The sequence below is a fragment of the Grampus griseus genome, assembly GCF_964374135.1.
Source record: "Grampus griseus genome assembly, chromosome: 10".
In the NCBI taxonomy this organism is placed as follows: Eukaryota; Metazoa; Chordata; class Mammalia; order Artiodactyla; family Delphinidae; genus Grampus; species Grampus griseus.
The window spans coordinates 16,974,602-16,991,555 of NC_139004.1; positions in this window are offsets into that span (position 1 = coordinate 16,974,602).

The following is a 16,954-nucleotide window of genomic DNA, read 5'->3' on the forward strand; positions in this document are numbered from 1 at the left end:
GACTTGCCCAGAGTTACTAGCGGCTAGAATTGTTTCCCACAGATTAAGAACAAATATGCCTGTTAAATTATCAATATATTGTGGTGGAGAAAGGCATTACCAGTTACAAGATATAAAAGTATCCATTTTTTCCTCAAAAACAGAAAGCTTCATCTGGTGCCAAAATCTCCCGTTTTGTGCCATGACCAACGTGGTTATTCACGTAAATGAAAAGCAACAGTAAGGGTGACCTGGAGAAGTTGGCTCCGCAGAGGGCTAAGAGGAAAGATTCCGCCCCCACCCCCCACCCCCAAATCTGGGAATAGCACACATTCAGCTAGTGGAGATTTATACTTTCTATAATCATCAGGCACAGTATTAATGAGACGTGTACGCAAGGAGAAAAAAGTGCCTTGAATTTCCTGAGCCCTGTTGGTATTTGGTTTGGAGCCTGCACCTTGCTAAGTGGCACAATTTACTGTTTGCTTTGAGGGTTAACAATTTCCATTAACTAGCAAAACCCATCTTCCCTTCCAAATGTTTGTTAAAAATGTCTGCTTTATATGTCTTCTAGTTTTTCAGCACTGGAGAGGAGGGGTTAATAAGCAGACGTATGTGGAAATAACCCTTTAATCATCAGGATTGCTTGTAGGTAAGGAAGTCTCCTTCATCCTGGAATGTACAGCTGGACAGAGATTTTTGGAGCCTGTAGTCCAAAACAAGCAATTTTTTTTGGTCAATGAAAAGCAGTAATTCCCCCCTCCAAAATAATACAACTATCACGTTTCAGTATAATTTCATCTTTTAAAGATCGTTTTAGCTACTAGTCTCCAAATTTTTTTTCATGTATTCACTAATACATTTAGTTTTAATTGCATTTGTGTTCTGTAATGGTAATATCATTTTTTTTTAAAGATTTAAAAAAAAACAAAATGGTATCTTAAGTTTCTTCGAAGACTTTTGTAAAAGGACTCTTCTACAAAGTGCTTTAATTTTTGTTCATGGTAGTGATAATATGATTTAGTTTTTTCAGATCCAAAATACGAAAACCTTGACGTAAATGAAGACTATATGTTGTAATTTTTTAAGTATATTTTATTTTGTAGGGTTCTCCTGCTAGAACTACATTTATTCCTCCTTGACTTTCCATATAAGGACAGATGATTTAACTATTTTCTTTAAGAATTTCGATAACATGGCTTTAAAAACAAAAGGTTAAGTAAAGTGTGTGTCCCTCCTAGGAGATGATCGAGTAAATGTAGGAAACATTTTTGTACTTTCTTTCCTCTGAATCAGTTTTTATTCATAAGGGATACTTATGTGTTAGGTGGTACAAGGCATAATAAACCTGAGAGACCAAATAGTTTAGTATGATTTTTTCTTTCAGATAATTTGGATCAATAGAAAACAAATTTCAGATTTTAAGAATAAGAAGGCACTTTTCTTTAAAGATACTGCTCTGGCCCTGGGCTCCATTAGAAATGTGAATCAGTAATACTTGCTTAAGCAAGTTTTGTCGGTTCCTAGTTGAATACCTATTAAGTGCCAAGAAAAAATGTAAGCTGATGGGGTGGGCTGAGTGCCTGGATCTTCTGCTCACATTGCTTGGTGGGGGGAAAGGGGGCAGGGGTGCTGGAGGCATTAAGGGATTCTGAAGAAAGCGAGAAAGCAAAGGGCTGGGATGTGGACATCCACATCTACCAACTCTTCCCTGGGTTTATGGGGTACCCACGAATCAGAACACATGGTTTGGATAATGCTAGGGTTTAGAATATTTAATCATAAATTTAAAATAATTCATTTTAAAGGGGCATCTGGATAGATCCATATGTCAAGAAAACACTAAGAATTCTGGTAAGAATACAAATCCATCTTACCCATTTGGATTTCTCAGGGTGGAAGGTTGGTACGCTTTATTTTTCTTTGTGGTTATTTTATAATGCCTTTTTTTCCCCCTCCTTTGAGTCCTGTAGTACAATATCTCTCTAACCCATATTTACTAACGTTTACCCTACCCACCCTACTCTCCTGGAAAATTATCTCCCTATCCATTTTCAGATCTTCACTCTGGCTATCATTTGAAAGCCAAAGGGGGAGGGAGGGAAGCCATTCCAGACATCTGGTGTTCAGACTCTGCTAGAAACCTGCCAGATTCCCCCTTGCCCCAGGGTAAAGCACAAAATTCGCATGCTGCCATCCAAGGTCCTGCACACAATGAAATGCCCACCTTTCCAGTTCTCCAAAAAGAATTCCAGTCCAGTGGTCTCTCCCATTGGACTGCAATTGTTGAAGGACAGGAACTAGACCTTAAATAATTAGTTTCCCCAAATTTACCTTCTCTGTTTTGTTGCATACAGTAAATATTTGTTATTTATTGAACTTACATTGTTTCAATGGCACTTTAAGAGCTTCCAAAATGCCTTTGCATATTAGGCTTTATTATCACAGCTGTGGTAAGGAGGGAGCCTTGGATTTATTGAAAGCCTGGGTTAAAATGCTACCTCTTAGACCAACCAGCTGTGAAGGATGTTCACATTTCTTAGCCTCCTTAAGCCTCAGTGTTCTCAGCTGTTAAATAGAAAGAATGCTATGTGACACACAAAGCTATTGTGAGAATCTAGTGGAATAACACATGGAGCGTACCTGGCATCAAGCCTGGCCTCCTGTATGGGCTCATTAAATGCTAGTTCCTTACCTCATGGGTTGTTCTAAAAAGATAATTCACATTCAAGCCTAGCACAGTGCAAGCAATATAGAAGGTACCAAGTTCTTAAGAAGAAAACCCTGGAATTGGTGTCTCCTCATCTGCTACATGAAGCCTCACATCTCAGAATTACCCCAAGATTCTTGTTAAGGGCAAAGATGATAAGGATTATCAGGCTCTGGGGGTGGGGCCCTAAATAAGCCTCCATATACAATGCTCACTGAAGTTGCCTCCACAGTCATTTAGCATTTTCTCCCAATAAATATGCAGCAAGGGCTTATAACCACCTTTTGCTCCATGGAGAAATGGAATTCAGAGTGGCTCAATGAGGTCACAAGGTCAGAAGTGAGAGAAACAGCCCCGGAATCCCTTCTCTTGAGCCCTAGTTCCGATTTCCAGAAACAGATGTCTTCTGTACTTTAGCCGTAGAGATAAGAGACTTAGCCCAGGCCTCAAGTTGGAGAGAAGGATTGGCAGTCCTCTGACTTCCTGTCCACTTCCCAAGGATGCCCTCCAACCTCCCTAGTTGAAAGGGTAAGTGTAAGTAATTAGCTGTGCATACGTATCTATGTTCCAGTTCAACAAATGTGAGCTAAGATAAAAGATCAACTCAGGGACTAAGTTTTGGAAGAAGTAACTGTAACTGAGGCAGAAGAGACTAGGAACAGTGTAAACATGGTGAGTAGAACTTCTGCTTTGCTATCTAAAAGTGAGATAATTGGAAAGTATTCAGAGGAGTGTACTCAGCCTTTATAGAGAGAGCTACAACCTACCCATTATATCCTAATGAGATTGACCGTTGGCTACAGTTAACTTGAAGGGTTTTATGGTTTCCTGCATGTGTTGTTTTCCTTCTCAGTGTTAAAAAGAAGAAAAAAAAGCCTCACATCACCAAACGGTATTTCCCAGGGGGCTGTTGGAGCAGGCTGGTGCATTTTGGTTTGTGCCTTAGTTAACAATGCACCTTCATGTGTGTGTGTCTGTGGATCCAGGTGATAATAAATTCAGCCTATTTTATTTTCTTCTGACAGGTTCAATTCAGGGCAGTTGGTTCATGGAGTACTGCCAAACAGGCCAGGCCTAAGTCAGGGCAGGAAGCTTCATGTTAGAGTCTTCCTTTACCCTGCAGACTTGTTCCTTAAGGACCAAGTTGTAACTCATTTGAGCACCAGTACACAAAATTGCTTTGCATTTTTGCGTCACTCATACCACATTCAAATGATATTCTACTTGAATTTTGGGGGTTTTTTTAAGGATAGGATAAGAGAAGAAACAAATATCATATTTATCATCATTTAGCCTGCTTGGTACTTTAGATATTTTCCCAATATATAATTCTTTGGACCAGTTGTTAGACAACTAATGATCGTGCTGTTTCCTTTCACAACATACAGCTGAAAGCCTGGAAGCAGTGAAAACACTGAGCATTATCTTTAGTAGGCTCTCAGCGTAGTGAATGCCCAGCAGTGTAGCATGATGATTGGCTAGAATGTATGGTGCATATAACTGCTTTCATAAAAGCTGAGCAGCCAGGCCCTGTTTAACGATCAATTAGCTCTGGTTGTATGTGTGGTTAATTGCCACTTTCTTACCAGGGCTTGTCCTAACTTCCCCAGCTCCAACACCTAAAACCTGTGAAAATAGTCTCTTCTGGAACTCCTGACCTTCAGTCTTGGCCTCTGCTTTCTCCCTCCCCTTTCCCACACTCCCAGTGCTTCAGGCCTTTTATCTCTCTTGTTTGCCAATCCCCTGAGACTTTGAATAATTTATTTGAAGTTCCTGGGAAGTTGTGGGGCTGTAGTCTCAAAACACATTGCACTTTGTTCCTCCCCTGGCAGAAGTAGGTCCAGAAACCTGTCTTTGAAAGAGGTGGTGCTAAGGACATTTGGGAATTTGCTAACAGTTATAATTTGGTTTGGGGGTGAGCACCCAAAGAATCCGAAAGCTGGAGGGGAGTAAAACGGGGGTGGAGTTTGGGGAGCTGTTGCTGAAGGTGAAAAGTACTTTACCCAAAGACTATCTAAAAATAGTGTCTCTCAAGATTTTAATAGGTGTTCTGTGGTCAAGTAAATTAAAGAAATGCTGTAAGAAGATTTCCATTTTTTATTGTTATATCAATGTGTATTTTTTCATATCTGTGCAAACATGTAAGAGTTTTTCTTGAGTAGCTCCTAGAAATAGAATTGCTACATCTTAGTGTTACAGACATTGGCTTGTGACAGTTTTTCCACCCTGGAGCTGGTTGGGTATAAAGTGGGATGGCTGTTGAGAAAAATCAGTGATAGGTCTAAGTGAATAAATCAGACTTTGAAACAATCACTGTACGCTCCCCCTCTCCGCCCGGAGGGTGAATAGATTCTTTTAGCATGTAAAAAGGGACATCTGCAAATCATTTTGAGATGATTTTTCAATCCTTAGTGTCTGATAAACATACATGATTCGAAAAACAACAATTACAGAAATAGCCTTGACCCTCCCATGGTGACAAAGTACAGGGATTTTAGCACTGTGGAAATGAACGTGAGGACAGGGTTCAGCTCCCTCTCATCTTTTTCTTCTTCTATTAGAATTCACCAGGCTGATTCCCATTCCTGTGTTACTGGCTCTACTTTTTTTAGGCTCTGTGATTGCAAAAAACACTCGCTCAAGTAACTTGAAATCATGGGGCTTTATTGCAAAGAAAAGCATGACTATCAGGGAATTAGAAATTTCATGAGCATTCTGAGAGAAATATTCAAGATACATGGCTCTAGTGAGCAGGTTAATCGGTTGCCTAATTTAGCATCAAGACTGCAAAAATATTAATACTGACCAGATATTCTCTTGGATTTCCTGTTTCCTGAGTTTCTCCCAACACTAAATTCTTGATTCTTTTCTCCTTATCTGATCCTTCAAATTCCCTTTTAAGACAGAATTTCATGTGATCAGTTACTTCATCAGTCACTTGCCCGGCAGTAAATTGGCTGCTTCTGGGTTATATGCCCACTTCTGGACCAATCATTGAGTGTCTCCCCACTGATTAGTTGAGTCTATTCTTCACTCTCTCATCCCTCCTTTTTTACCTTTGCTCCAGGGATCTGAAAGCCCTCACTTCCTCTTACATTCCTTCTTTGCTCTCCTTATACTCCAGAATGGCAAGCCCAAGGTCCACAAATCAGTACGCTTCCTCCTCTACAATCCGCAGTATCCTCACTTGGAACAGTTTGGTTTTTATCTACCTGATAGATTGATTTTTTTCCCCTGTAGCTTTGATTTTGTCGCTAAGACTTAGAGATATAAACACAGGGATGAAGTATACCACATTCTAAAGAGAGTACTCAACACTGGCGGCCAGAGAAAGCCCCAATCATCCAGGGCAGAATTGATCCTAATATAATCAGTATTCTCCTTCTCACCAGCCCACCACCGCCCGCAAGTCCAAATAAGCAGAAGACAGGAGAAAGGGAAGGAAGAGAGTCAGAGACCCGAAACATCTTTGAGGGGAGCACAGTGGGTCCTCACGCCATTGTATTTGGTCATTGGCATATTTGTTCTGCCAGAGAGAGAGAGGAGGGCTGGAGGGGTTTGTTGATCATCTGCCTTCTGCTGTTTGACTCAGGAAGGATATGAGTTTGCAGGGATCAAGTACACTGAAGTAGGAGTCTGAGAAAACTGGGGGGAGCACCTTGGGGAGCCAGAATTAGAGAGGTAAGGAAGAATCCAAGCTGGAACCCTCCAGGACAGGGAGAATAGGGCTGTTCCTCAGAAGAACCCACATATGTGCCCTTGGGGAAAAACAGCATTTGGATGCCCACCCGTCAGAAGGCCATCAGTGACCAGTAGGTGTTCGCTGGAGAATCAACACAAAGAGACAGAGGACTGCAGCCCTGGGCAGTTCAGTGAAGGGATATTCACATTGTTCTCTCTCCTTGCTCCCTCCCCCAACCCACTGGAGGAGTTATGCTTTGAAGTGGCATGGGAAGAAAGCATTTTTCCACTCCAAACTGCTGCTCTGGAAAGGTAAGGAAAGGAGATCTGAGTCAAGTTTGAGAGTAAACGTAAAAATTGTATTAGCTTTTTAAAATTTGGAAGTGACCAGAAAGTTATGGACCATACCATTATGTCAGTAGATGCTCTATTTTGTTTTTTTTTTTTCCTGCACCGTGATACCAGTCTTTTCACACCATATTCTACCGTTGGAACAATCCTTGTGGCAAATTAGCAAAAGATATTTGGGGATGGGCGTGAGGCTATTTTAAAAATAAGTAAGGGGGGCTTCCCTGGTGGCGCAGTGGTTGAGAGTCCGCCTGCCGATGCAGGGGACACGGGTTCGTGCCCCGGTCCGGGAAGATCCCACATGCCGCGGAGCGGCTGGGCCCGTGAGCCATGGCCGCTGGGCCTGCGCGTCTGGAGCCTGTGCTCTGCAACGGGAGAGGCCACAACAGTGAGAGGCCCGCGTACCGCAAAAAAAAAAAAAAAAAAAAAAAAGTAAGAAAGGGAGTCCATCTTCTCTAGTCATCATGAAGCCCAAAATTCCCTACTCCCTTTCTTTCTCCTTTAGACAGATGTGCTCAAAGAAATCCACACATAAACATACAACCAGAACAGTTCCTCTTTCACCTATTTTACATAACAAATTATGCTTAAAAAAAGTGGAAAAAAAAACAAAACTCCACTGCTTTAGGATATGATCATAAAATTTTAAACTTTTTAAATTACAAAGGAACTTTAAAGGCCATCTAACCCATTGCCCTTCATTGATCCTACCAAATCCCCCAAGCCCCACATAACCCTGGAAAGCAGTCGACGCTCCCAAATTATTCTTGTCAAAATTGTTATTCAAATCCCTGTCCCTTCAAAACAAGATAAAACCCAGTGTCTTTCCCTGAGGACTACTGTTAGGTAGGTGTTGGAAGAATATCAATATGGTTGAAACTTTTAAATTAAACGACCCTCATTCTCTTAACTGCTAGACATATTTACATTTTAAAAAGATGATGTTAGGTTCAATAAAGCTATTCATTTGTACAAGCGTGAGTAGTTTGACAAAATGAAGTGAGAACCTGCAGGAAATGGGGGAGATTTCTTTGGCTGTAGGTTAGTAATTGGTCTCCATTTTGGCAGACTCACTGGTAGCAGGGCTCGGGAATCTGCCAGAGGGTCGACTCCTCTAAATTGTTTCAACTTCTCCCAATTAATTCTCCTGCGCCATCCAAACTCACATGTTCTCTGAAAGAGTGGGAGGATGTTAAGGGCAGTGTTCAAATGTTGTAGGTTCAAATACATATTACTAACGAAACTGGCTTAAAGAACTTCTCAGTAAACCACAAGCATTTAATGAAGGAACCTAGCCTCAAATATTTAGGGAGTAGAAAAACCCAAGATATTCTCCATTCTTTCATGCCCGTTTGTAAGAAGACAGAGGTTTGCAAACTGGGACTGCCAGTTGCTTTCCCCTTCTTGCTACGATTAACAAGACCTTAACAGCTGTGGAACATTTAAAAACTAAACCCGACAAAGGATAATTGAAACTATTCATTTCTACCTAACAAAAGAGGCTGGAGACCACTGTGGTTTTCTAACCTGTACACACTCATCATACAGTCCGGGAGGAGGACCTCCTGCATCTCTTGCCCCTTGATTCCCGCATGGCTCAGTCCCTTGGGATGCAGCACTTTTCTCTCTGTGCCATCTCTGATTCAAGTTGGTCCATCTGGAAGTAGTATTACCCAAGCATTTATACCCCGAGCCTGGTTCGCCACAAGTGACTGCATGTTTCCTGAAACCAACTATTGGCAGCTGTTACATAGGCCTTTTCTGCTTTTTAGATACCTATAATTACACCAATTATGCCAATCACTGATGTTTATAAAGGATTTAAAATTTTACATACCCAGAAGAGTCTATCAGAAAGAGGCATCTGAGGCAGAGTGACACCCCACACAGGGGCCTATTTGGCCATTGCAATTGCTGCATCAAAAGAGTAAGTGAGAGGGCTTCCCTGGTGGCGCAGTGGTTGAGGGTCCGCCTGCCAATGCAGGGGACACGGGTTCGTGCCCCGGTCCGGGAAGATCCCGCACGCCGCGGAGCGGCTGGGCCCGTGAGCCATGGCCGCTGAGCCTGCGTGTCCGGAGCCTGTGCTCCGCAACGGGAAAGGCCACAACAGTGAGAGGCCTGCGTACCGCAAAAAAAAAAAAAAAAAAAGAGTAAGTGAAGCTTCTTATGAGCCCATATGGCTTAGGCAAGTTAATCCTGTCACTGGAATAAAATTGTTTGGTTAAGAACCACAGAACTCAATCTAACTTTTATTTTCAAAGGAAAGAACACTGTATCCAAGTCAATGAAATCAGGTTTTCTGACCTGAGACCCTCTGAACCGCAATATGAGGATGAGATGGTTGGTATTCCTCTGTCCCAGGCTCCACCTTTAGAGCCAATAAAAGACTGGATGAGGACCATCCAGTCAGCACGCTGAGCTGGAAGGTAAAGAGACATCCTGGCAGTGCCCAGATGAGCCGTATTACAGCCTGGGACAAGGGGAAAATAGGGTAATACTGATCCTGTATTTAAAATTTTGATACTAAGTTCATCATAGATTTCTTTTTTTTGCATTGATTTTGATTTTTTAAAAATACTGCATTAAGATATTGTTTCTTTTGATTGGTGAGTTTTTTGGGTCCCCCTTGAATTTTGTGTCTCGCGTGCCTCACCCTAGCCCTTGCCCTGGGTTCCCTGGGGCAAGTTTGGTGTGTGGTTTGCTGGCTTGACGACTGGTCCTTACACCTGAGTCCTTTTTCTATGCCTTCAAATGCAATTAATGTATTTGCCATTTGCCCAGCAGCCAGCTGGACAGAATCTGAACTATTTTTAGTTGACTTCTTGAAACATTAGAACAATTGTCCTTAACTGTTAGTATTTGTAAGGATTGTCTGGGGTGCTTGTTAAGAACACAGATTTCCAGACCTCCTGCCCAGAAGTTTGGGATCTCCTATGCCGAGGTGGAATTCAGATCTCTGCCTATTTGCATTTTTAGATAAAAATGCTTCTGAGGCAGGTATTTTACAAAGCACACTTGTGTAAAAGCCTCTTTTCAGGGGGTAGTTCTATTTTGTGAGTTATACCCCGTTCCATCAGGGGCAAAGGGGATTACTGGGGGTTGGCAGCTGCCTATGGAATTGCCACCAAAAAAGTAACAATAACAAAGTTACTCTTCATACCAGCCCTGTAAGGAGCAGAGACCCAGAGCCAGAAACTCCTGTTACAGTAGGCTGTTAGCTATCTGCAGCAGGTAGGATTTTCTGATAATTCAGCAGACATTAAATAAAACAACACATGGGTAAGCACTTGATAGCTAAAAGCAGCTCACAAACACAAGAAGTTATTGTTATTACATTTATTCAGTGTTTTTAGAGACACTTAAGACGTTCCACAGAACATTGCATTCCTTCACAAATCCCCATCAGACCAAATTCTCTACATTTAATAGGATTATCCCCTCATGGAATGCTTTCACAGTATTTCTGAAATCGAGGTCTGAGGACCACCTCTTTATTGTGCAATCCAGAGGTGATAAGGTGGCTTTTCCTGAAAATGTTACCGGGAGCTTCCCAAAATGCTTTTTCACAGCCTCAGGCACTTATGGAAAGCTGAAGCATTATCTCAATCAAGATAGGAAGAACCTCATAACAACAGAAGCTGAAGCGGTTACCATGGCAGGTTCTATGTATTTGCATGGATTACCGGAGCACTTAGTTCTTGTAGAGCGGGCAGGGACTTTACTTGTGATCAACAGAGGCAGAATTTGAACTCGGGAAGTAGGACAGTGGGACCAGAGCACTTTCCCACGGTAGTGCAGCTGGCAGTGCTGGGGACTGTGCTTCTGTAAGCTGAAGTCTCTTCCTCTCTAGAGTAACATTCCTAACCGGTTTATCAACACTTCTTCCCTAGACAGTTTTTCAGGTGATCCCCCATCTTGGTTCTCTGTTGCACATTTCATACTTGTGAAGGGACCTAGAGGACTGAGGACCCTGTCCATCAGCATAAATCCTATGTCATACGTCAGGCCAGCCCCAAACCTTCCTAAAGTCGCCCCATCTTCTTGGATCTTGGTCACGCTGCTGGTGTCTCTCTGGGTTTCCTGCCCTCACAATGTGGACTCTTTTTTAGCGTGGGCACTAATCCTCAACATCCTTATCTGATGCTTGTGACCCGCCATTTACCCCACTAGAATTGTACTGATTGTGGTTTTGGCTGGTGTAGAATGATTTTGATCCAGTTTCTTCAAAGGTACACAAGCATTGACCTCTCCAAGTCAATTCCATTTATACTGGCCCTAACTGGCTGTGGTGAGGCATGCTCCATGTTTGGGATTCTGTTATCTTTCTGGAACAAGATTGGCCCAGGGCATCTGGTTAGGCGAGTCCCCACAATGAGGGGAAAGAACATAGTGCCTCCTTTGAAAGGCAGGAGCAGAAGAGATTACGGCCGTACCTGCTGCGCGCTCTGCTGTAGAAAGAAGCCTTCTAGTTCTCATGAGTTCTGCTTTACTTTTACAGCAGATGGAGAGCTTTTTAACCTCCTGACTTTCTCTCTTTGGGGGAGGTCGGGAGCAGGGAGAGTGACTGGGCTGGGATGAGAGGTGTGGGGAGGGTAGAGAGGGAGCCAAGCCTGGGAATTATCAGAAAGATATCGATGGAATTTTTATTTTACGTTTGGAAGTTAACATAGTGAAGTTAAAAGGCAAATCTAGTTTCTCTGTCCACACTCTACACACAAACACAGACACACACACACTCAGTCCCTTCTCCACCGTCATTCTCCTGTTGCATTGCTTAGAAGAGGAAGGTGATTTTTTGAAAGACATTTGATCCACCTAGTGGAAGAGGAAGCAAACAGGGAGATGAGATCAGGGGGATTTCTGGGAAAGAAAGTGTGAAACACAAGGGACAAAAGAGTGAGTCATCGGGCCAGATGCAATCATGAGAGACCATCTGGCTCACTGCTTCCCAAACTTTTTTAGGGATATTTGTAAATTTCTACATCAGTTAATAATTGCCTGTTTTGCCGCATTAGGGAGGCGGGGGGTGGGGGAGGGTGGCATGTTTATCTATTTACCTCTGACAATGAACATCTGTGTAGAGATTGAGGTAGGGCATTCTATTTTGGCTTAGTCATCTGAAATGAGCCTTTGGAAAACAAATATCTGATTGATAAGGAAAAGGAGAAACAAAGGTAAAATAAGGTGGCAAACCCTGGTTCACCTTTTTTCTCGTTGGGAAGGTGGGAAATCCCCTTTCCCACTGCTGTGGGTACAAAGGACAGATACTCAGTTCCCTCTTGGGAACTGAGTCCTCTTGGCCTTGGAGGAAGTTCCAAGAGGAACTTGGTCCTCTTGGCCAGGACCAGCCCCTTGTGTCCCAAGACGTGCTGAGAGAAAGCCTGCAGGGGAGGGGAGGGGGATGTCTGAGAATGGTTTTCTTGCCGGATAATGGGTGAGAGGCCTTTGATGAGTGCCTGTTCCTGTTTCCTTCCTGTTGGGAGCAGCTGCAGTGGCTTATCCTGTGGCCATGAGGGAAAACCCGAGAGAACCGTGGAGATGCTGACCCAGAGCCATGATACGGTGAATTATGGAACAAAGTCAAGAACAGCACTGCTGGGGCTTCCCTGGTGGCGCAGTGGTTGAGCGTCCGCCGGCCGATGCAGGGTACGCGGGTTCGTGCCCCGGTCCGGGAGGATCCCACATACCGCGGAGCGGCGGGGCCCGTGAGCCATGGCCGCTGCGCCTGCGCGTCCGGAGCCTGTGCTCCGCAACGGGAGAGGCCACAGCGGTGAGAGGCCCGCGTACCGCAAAAAAAAAAAAAAAAAAAGAACAGCACCGCTGAACTCCTTGTTACACAGGGAAAACAAAGTCACATTGACAAAGACACTTTTAGTCAGGTGCTCTGTGGCTTGCAAACAAAATCTTAACCTGACACACATAGAGAAGATCATTTTCATGCAGAAAATATTGATTGGCTTGCTTGGGAACAAATGAAATTACTACTAAACAATTACCACCACTCATGGCATCAACATTTACGGAGCACTTTATATATTTGTGCTTTATATATATTTTTTCATTTAATACTGGCCCTCTGAGATAGTTATTATTATCCCCATTTTATAGATATGAAAATTAAGTCCAAAGAGGTTAATTAGCCCCAGGTCTGATAAGAAGTAGAACTGAACCTAGGCAGTGTAATTCCACAACTGACCCCCTTTTCTATTAGACATAGGACAAACATTTAAAGTATGGCATATGTGTTAAGGTAATTCTTAGAAAGTGGTTAGTTATATGTTGTTCATACATAACAGCATTCACTTAACCATCACAATTACTTGGATCAACATGTCCATTTTTATAATTATTCTGAATATCAATTCAATCAGAATTCCTTTGCAAGATTTTCCAATGTCTGAAGTAATAAAAGCTTGCCAAAAATGAAGTCACAAAAGAAAACAAAAGGCACTTTTGAAGAATCATCAAATCTTAGGTTTGAAAGCAACTTGGAGAATATCATGTGACTTTGTGAAATGTTTGGCTGAAATCAGAATATACCTTAAATGTAGTATTTATATCAGCAAGATTAGTAGCCCCTATTAAAAGAAAAAAAAAGAAGAAACCAGAATGTAGTCAATTAATTAAATTTAGTTTGGCTCCATGTGACTGCTATTTTCTCAGCGATCACAATCAGTTAAATAAAATGAAAGTCTTGAGTTTTTCTGGGGCTTAATGTAAAGCACTTTGGCCTATAGTTAATCTTACCCCTTCCATTCCCTCTTGAAAAAGAAGGATGTTTGCCTGTCTCTGCCTGTCTCCATGATTACATAAAGATGCCCAAGGGTGGTCCTTCTGTTGTCCATCAGCCTTTGGGGGTCTTTGGGAGATTTTCCTGTGGGGCCTCAGAGACTCAACCCTGGGGAGGCAGACAGGGAAGCTCTCACTTTCTCCCCCCATTTGGGGCCTTGGTTGCTCTCAGCCAACATGCTCTTCTTTTTCCGAAGTCGAGCCTCAAGATGGTGAAGATGGAAACTAAATGGAAGAGAAATTGTTCTGAGTTTTCTCTGGACCGAGCAGCAGGCCTGTCTCTTTCTTTTCGTTCTTCCTTTCTGAGCCACAGACTTTTTTGCTTTCAGGGATGTGCTTCAGAGGCCTCTGGGCATCCAACTTTCTGAATCTGTTTCAGGTTGGTGCCCTTCTCTCATCATCCTTGGTCTTGTCCCTGCTTTCATCTTTAGCTTGGGCCCTTTGAAAACCTGAGCACACCAGAAAGCTTTGCATGCAGCTGGCTTGCAGCTGTCTTCACCTTTTCTTCCTCATGCAAATTCTAATACAATCACAAATGATCCCGATTTTGAGAGTCCTCTGTTCTCTTACACTATTTCTCATTTTCAATTGTACCCATCTTTGAATATTTGAAATCTGCTTTCCTAATCTCTTAAAGAGTATGTTGGATGCCTCTTAGCTTTTCCTTTCTCTTTTGGATAATTATGATTCCGTGGGTCTCCTGCCCACCCACCCCCAAGTTTCTTGTCATTTCCACTGTACTAAAGAATTATTTTCCAGATAAGAATTAAGTCCAGAAAGAGCATCCAAATTCCACTTTAGAAGGGAAATTTTAATTTATTCAAATTCCAGTGTAGAAGGGAAATTCACCTATTTCAAAATTAAAATCTGTAAACAAAGGAAACATTTATTCTTTATTCTTAAATCAATTCTATAACCTCCTCCTTCCTGGAGTTAATATAACGTATTCCTCTTTGGGTGTTAAAGTATATAATGGTGGATCAAAAATCATGCATAGGGCTTCCCTGGTGGCGCAGTGGTTGAGAGTCCGCCTGCCGATGCAGGGGACACGGGTTCGTGCCCCAGTCCAGGAAGATCCCACATGCCGCGGAGCGGCTGGGCCCGTGAGCCATGGACGCTGGGCCTGCGCATCCGGAGCCTGTGCTCTGCAACAGGGGAGGCCACATTGGTGAGAGGCCCGCGTATCGCAAAAAAAAAAAAAAATCATGCATAGTTTTGTTGATTTAATTGAAAGATTTGGAAGTAAATTTTTTTCAATTTTTTTCCTTCTTTTAGAATTCCATGGACACAAAACTTTAAAACTTGATATGTCTTTTATTATTAGCTATAACTGATTCTTTTAAAAATGCCATAACTTAATTGCACTGTGGCCTCAAATCATGTTTAAGAATCCTAACTTGATTGTTTCCTGCTAATTTTTTTTTTAATTGAGGCTGTTTTCAACCCTAATTTTTTATTTCAAATCAAAGTAGCTTTTGCAACTTTGAGAACCAAATGTCTTTCAGTGCATAATGCACTCTGTGTGCATGTGTGTGTGTGTATGTGTGTGTGTTGTGTATAAAATTATTTTTATTGAGAAGTAACAAACACCCTATTTAAAAATGGGTTTAATTATTAGGGTCACTGTCTTCCCCAACAAGAAGTCAAGGGAGCAGCTCCTGGTTGATTGACCAGCTCCACAGTGTCTTCAGAAACCCAGTCTCTTTCCTTCTCACTGCTCAGCATCACTTGACCAAATTAATGGGTTTAACAACTCTAGGCATCTCATTGTCACTAAACACCACTGGGAAGCAGGAAGGGAGGCGAAAGCGTTTCTCTTCTTGTCTGCTTCTTTCTCTCTAATGTCTCTCTCTCCCCAAAGTTTCCTGAAACACTCCCCCCCCCAAACACACACAAACATACATATACACACATATATTTTTTGTCTTACATATATGCATTAACAATATTATTAAACTTTACAAGCATAGACTACAATTTACGTAGTGTCATGGAACATTATTAAAGGAAGAAAAAATTAATTCTACTTGGCCTCATTATTTAAAAAATTAGATAAGTAAATTGAGAAAGAAGAAGAAAACTTTGAAATAATGCAGGAGGTGAGGATCATTATTACCCTGATTTAGGCATGTTTGTTGATAAATCATATTCTCTGAAAGAAAACTATTCCAGTAAAAACCTAATATAATGCTATTAAATCTACATTAGGGGTTAATTCTAACCTCTAGCACCAGTATTTTAAAAACACTTAATTCTATTAAAATAATCTTCTATTAAAATAAAATAAAAGGTGTAGGTACATATCGAAGACAACGGAACATTTTAGGACTTAACTCTAAATGAATCCCTGCGCTATGTCTGCAAATTATCAGAATTGGAATCATGTCCTAGGCTCCTTCTAATCAGACTCTATATATGCAAACTCTATTAACTGGTTTGAGTTAATGATAGCTTTTACATGGAAGCCTAGACTTAACCTTATGCTGCAGCCAACCCATTTTACAGAGGAGCCTGTTTGTACATGAAAGTGAGTAGATTATGAAAGCTGTAATTAAGGAAAGGGCATGTACAAGTCCTTTGCTTATTTAACTGCCAACTAAATGAAAGTGCTTGAAAAAAGTTTAAACTTTAAAATTGGCACAAAGCCTTCAGCAAATAAGAGTTCTATGAGTTTTTGTTTCGTTCAGGAAACTCTATCAGATGAGAACTTGAGTCTGGGTTCTATTCCCACAAGTCCACTGACCCAGCTCTCACCTTTTTAGTCAATGTCATCTTTGTTGCTAAATCCACTGTGTGCTTTTCCATCTTGATCTGACTGGCCCTCCCTGAAGTATTGGACACAGCCTGTCACATTCTCCTGCTCAAAGCTCTCCTCCTTGCTTTCTATGATACCACCTTCTCCCAGGTGTCCACTGCTCCATGGGTGCTTCTCTCGGGCTCTTCTGCTGCTGGACCATGTCTTCCATATTGGTGATCTGTGGTTCTCTCTTCTCATCCTACACCTTCTCTGGTGAGTAATAGCATCCAACTAGCATGCTCTTGTTCACTTCCATGGCTTTAAAAATGATATACATTGGGGCTTCCCTGGTGGCGCAGTGGTTGGGAGTCTGCCTGCCGATGCATGGGACACGGGTTCGTGCCCCGGTCCGGGAAGATCCCACATGCCGCGGAGCGGCTGGGCGCGTGAGCCGTGGCCGCTGAGCCTGCGCGTCCGGGGCCTGTGCTCCGCGACGGGAGAGGCCACGACAGTGAGAGGCCCGCATACCGCAAAATGATATACATTGTACACTTGTAACATATAATATTGTATATCAACTATGCTTCAATAAAAAATATTTAAAAAAAAAAGACATATGAACTGTTGGCTCCCGGAATCTGTGTTTAAGTGCCCTAGCCTCTCTCCTGCACCCCAGACCTACTAAATAGTTCCATGTGGATGTCTCCCAC